This window comes from Chenopodium album, chromosome 26 (assembly GCF_948465745.1).
Source record: "Chenopodium album chromosome 26, dcCheAlbu1.1, whole genome shotgun sequence".
NCBI lineage: Eukaryota > Viridiplantae > Streptophyta > Magnoliopsida > Caryophyllales > Amaranthaceae > Chenopodium > Chenopodium album.
In genome coordinates, this window is record NC_137859.1 from 17556327 (window position 1) to 17561852 (window position 5526).

Here is a 5526-nt window from a genome sequence, read left to right on the forward strand (position 1 = left end):
GCTGCCAACGTGGCTGCCACGTGTGCTGCCACCTGGCGTTTTTCCATTTGTACTGCCACGTGGCACGCTCCTATTTGGCGCGCTTTTCTAGCCTTTTGCGTGGCTAGGATTTTACTTGTTAATTGAAGTATTTTCCCGTCTCGCCAAATTCTAAATTTTGGCTAGACATTTGAGATTCTCCAACGCTCGGTTTCGACGCTCTAAGCTCGAATTTTCGACGTCTAAATATTTTATATTTGGGAGACGAATTAATTTCTTTCGAATTAATTCGTCAAGTCGGTTCGTTTATTTGCTTGGGTGTGACCCAAAGGGTTCAGTCTAGATTAAGCTGTAATAGTAATTATGCATTAATATTACTGATCGGAAGCGGACTCCACCCAGGCATTCCGATAACTTGACCTTACTGAATATATTAGGTTTCTAATAATTCTGAACCCGCTATCAGAATAATACACTTGTTTGAAGGACGCCATTCCTTTCAATCTCTACTTGTCCTTGTGCATTTAGTGTATAACCCTTTTCCTATGTCTCTTCATGGACTACAGGGTAAGATTATTCGTCATCCCTGTTATGTCCAAAGTGTTTCTCGAAATCCGAGTTTGACTGTCAATAAGCAGATAATTTCTAAAATCCATCTGAGATTATGGCCATGCATTTTCACAGTCTCGCTCTTCGACAAGCCTTGTAAACAACAAGACATGTTCCCTAATGTTAGTAGGGGGGACATTCCCAATCTCGCAATGTAGCTTCTCTTACTAAGAGGACCTAGCTTCCTGATATATGTCGTTATAGTCCCGTATTACGGCAGACATTTGACGGACACCAAAAACGAAATAGTACTCAAACAAGAGACCTCCCACTACTCATGGTCGAGGAAAAGAGTTCCGATAGTAATAATGAGTAAAAATACTTATGACGATTTAAATCTCTTAAAGTATTCTCATAGGTCGATCTAGTATGGTTCCAAACCAATACTTGTGCAAATGATTTATATCCTCATAGCACAAGAAACAGTGCTATAAATCAAACTACACACTTGAAAGGAATGGTGTCCTTCGAACAAGTGTATTATTCTAATAGCGGGTTCAGAATTATTAGAAAGCTAATATATTCAGTAAGGTCAAGTGATCAGAATGCCTGGGTGGAGGCCGCTTCCGATCAGTAATGTTAATATAATTAATATTACAGCCTAATCTTGACTGAACCCTTCGGGTCACACCCAAGCAAATATATGCGAACCAACTCGACGAATTAATTCGGAAGAAATTAATTTGTCGCTCGAGTGTTAAATATTTAGACGTCGGTAATTCAAGCTTAGAGCGTCGAAACCGATCGTCGGAAGTCGAGTCAAAATAATAAAATACGAGACGCGCAAAATAATAATAAATCGAACATATTCCCAAAAATACCCCTAGCATCAGAGTGCCCCGAGCATCCGAATGCTAGGGGCAAAATGTCCTAGCAAAGGTGGCTAGCAAGCACCAAGCCGAGCCATGGCTGGCTAGTGCGAGCTAGCTCACCGTGCTAGCAGCCACGGCTAGCCGCGACTAAGCACAGCAACAGCCGCACCGTGCCACAACCGCAGCCGCACCGCGCCACAGCAGCAGCTGGGTGCGGGCTGGGTACGGGTTGGGCTCGGGCCGAGCTCGGGCTTGGCTCGTGGCTTGGCTCAGGCCATAGGGCCGTGGGTTAAGGGGAAGTATGGAAAATGGGAGTAAGTAAGTGAGGACATGTGGCACAAAGAGAGTATTGAGTGGGGAGCAAGTATGGTCCCCCACTCTCCATGTGGTCCTCGCCAACCCATCTCACATGGTAATGCCACTTGTAGATTTATTATTAGTTTGCAATTTTAATTTAATTTAGCTTTATATTAATTTAAGGAATTTCATGATCCCACATTGATCGGATAGAAATTCCCACTCATACTTTCCTCTATAAATACCAACTTTGGGATTTGGAGTAAAGTGCTTGAGTGGGAGTTAAAAAGAGCATTCCATAATTTCAGGAAAACTCTTAAACTCATATAACACTCGGGTTTAGGTCGGACCTTGCTAACCCTAAGGTAGTAGACCTTAAAGTTGTGTTCGCCCATTTGTGGGTGGATACCGTCGGAGGCGCGGCGCTTGACGTGCTCGTAGCTTTCAAGTAAGAGCCCCGGGTTTTGGGCGAAGCTCGCTTCGAGGGTAAGATTCGTTATCTTTTCTTTGTGATAATTTATTTATGCTTTGTGATTTTAATTATTGCGAGTGATTCCTCGGGTGGGGTTGTTTCCGCGGTGAGTCGGACTCACCAAACCCCAACAGCGGTATCGGAGCCCCGCTCGTTTATTTTTATAATCATGTTTTTCAAGGTTTATTTTTGGCTTATTTTTCTGGTTTATGTTGCTAATTAGATCAGTAGCTCGGTTTTATTTATTTAATCCTGTTTTTAATGTCGAATTTGGCCCAAAACCCATATTTTTGCCCAAGACTAGTGAATTTTGGGTGGAAAACGTGTTCAGGAAAGGTTTTTATCCCTGGGGGGCTGTGATTTTAGCCAAATTCTGACCAGAAATGCCTTTTTCGAGGGGTTTTTCGTTTTTGACGAAAAATTTTAAGTCTTTTCTAACCTTGAAATTAATGGCATAATTTGTTGATTATATGGTTGATTATTTGCATTATTTTCAGCATTTTTATGTCCCCTTAAAGCACACTTACTTGGTAGTATTTGATGCTTAAAGGTTGAATTATTTTCACGTAATTGCAAACTAATTGCTTTTTAGTGTGAAAATTTTATTTTTTGAGGCTTCCTAAGTGTTAAAGATTCAATCTTTATTTGTGATAAGTGATTGAAACTTTGAAAACCACTAAATTCCATGTTATTTTGAGTTGAACTTTGTTGTTTTAATCATTTTGAGTTGATTAGAAATATAAAGTTTCGATTTTTGTGATAGAAATTTGGTTATCTTCATGTTAGAAGATATAATTTTCAAGGATTCACAAATTTTAGATGTTGGAATTTTTATTTGAACATTAAAGTTCATATTTTTCCAACTTCCCTTTACTTTGTCAAATTCTCAAGTTTAATTTAAATTGATTAAATTGAAAGTGAGAAATTGCCTCAATTTTATTTTGCACCAAGCTAAGCCAATTTAATTAAAGATGGTTCTTGGAATTATTTTGGTTATTGCACTTTCAAAATTTTATTAAGTTAGACTTGTTTAAAATTTTATTTTGCTCACTAAATTAGTTCTAAAATTAATTTAGAATTAATTATTTTTTGTCTCGCGGAAAAGGGATCAAGTCCCAAGGTTGTGGCGCGCAAAACGAGGCAATGCACCACCATGGCGAGCCGGGCTGCTGTGGCTGCCAAGGTGGTTGCGCTGCCTCGCTAATGGGCCACACGCGCGACAGCAGCCACGCACAGCACCAGCAGCACACGCGCGGCTGTGCCGTGGCAGCAGCTCGCGGCCATGTGCCGTGGGCCGTATGTTCGTGGTTTTGGCGTGTGTGTATGCTTGTTGCGGTGAGGTGACTAGCCGTAGTAGGCTTAATGTTAATTATTTTGCCGTTTCATTAATTTTAATTAATTTTGTTTATTTTAATTAAAATTTTGGGAGGCTAGGCCTCGGTTTTGAGTGGCATTGGCAAAATTTCATTTTGACAAGTTTGGGTGCTATCGACTTAATTAATTAGATTAATTAAGTGAAATGCGGAATTTAGTGGGAGCTTCAATTATTAATGACGTAAATTATATAATCGGTTAAACAACTTTGACTAGTTTTAATTAGGCGTGTTAATCGGATTAACCACCTAAATTAGTTGCTGGTGCGCGCGTTGTTTAAATGCATTTTACTTGTTTTTAATTTTGTAAATTGCATGGGCCATTCACAAATAGTGAATGGATGAATGGAATATATATATATTCTCTCTCACAGGTTTTATGAAATGGCAACTAGTGGGACCCGACTAGGATAGAAAATACGGACTACGTGTCGTTATGTATTTTTGTAAATCTAAATACGGTCTACGCACCGTTAAGTATTTTTGTACTTTAATATTTAGATTATTCCTAGTTGTAGACACTAGTTTTTGCATAGTTTGGTTAAGTCTTGAAGACGGCGTATCTTGGAAGACAAAGCCTTGAATTGCAAATGAAGACCTAGTTGCCAATATGCATCTATAATTTCGCTTTATATTTTATGCTTATATATATATATGTGTGAATTAATCGTTAGATGCATGTTTAGGTTTTCTTGATGTTGCGATGATTAGTTAAGTTCACTTAAATCAACCAACATAGAAATCCTAGGTCCCTAATAATATTGAGTCAAACTTGTCTTTCCAAAACAACACTTACTAACCGGACGATGGTGATGGTAGGCTACGCCAAAGCGAGGTGCCATCACTTCTCTAAGGGGCATAAGGCACACCGGGTGTGCACGTTGGTTTTGGTTTAACTCATCGGTATGAGTGAGGAGTCCTCACATACCGTGGCAAAAGAGATACATCGTCAAAGATGCATTAGATGCGACGATTGTCTAACCAAGAGTGGCTTAGAGCCATTAGCAAGGCAATGCTTACCCTAGAAGATTGAGTGTTTAAGACAAGCCAAAGCATGCTTAACCACTCTTTGTTTCTTCGGATCTTGGAATCGCCTTATTTTCGCCAAATAGGGACAATTTTTATGCGTAAATAAGACGTTTAATAAGATTGAAGTTTGCATGAATGCTATTAAATTTCAAACTTGTTATGTTCTTGATAAATAGTCATACTTTGCACTTATATTTATAGTACTCTAAATCAAATAATATTGTTTCCATAATTGGTAAAGGAAATCCTTGAGAATAGTTCTCAAAGAAAGGAAAAGCATTTCTAAAATACAATTCACATAAATGACTTTTATAACTAAGTCCGAAAGGACGGTTGGACATCATGTATTCAAAATACTAGGTAGTTTTGATAAAACATGAGGTATTGAGTTGCAAACTCAAGATTGTCAATGTTTGACAACCAACGTATCTTTTCGCATCACAATTGAGTAGGACTCATTGATGTAGTAATTCGAGTAAGAATTAATGGAAAAGATGGAACTTTGTTTAACGGCGCACTAGGTGCTTGATTATGCCTAACAAAGTATAAGAGTCAAGGTACTTAAAGAAATGATTCTTAAAGTAAGATTATGAGATATTGTATGATAAGAAATATAGGAAAGAAGGAACGAAGAAAAGGAATTAGATTTCATTTCAACTCATGAGTTCATGTTATTGTAGTTTACTTAGCAATTCGTTATCTTCACAAGTATCAGATATTGCTTGAGTGTTCCACTATGATAGTGACCTCAAACTATTGAAGTTAAGCTAATTAAGTTATCGACTTACAAGCTTAGAATGAAGCAAGAAGAGCTACATCAGTTGTAAGGTCGTATGTCTTGTTTAAAGACCTTTTAGCCAAAGGCTGGAACAAGTAATGATTATTATGTTCCATAATCAGCAATTGATCCATTTACACACGGAAAGACTCACATTCAATGTAATGAGCAATAGTT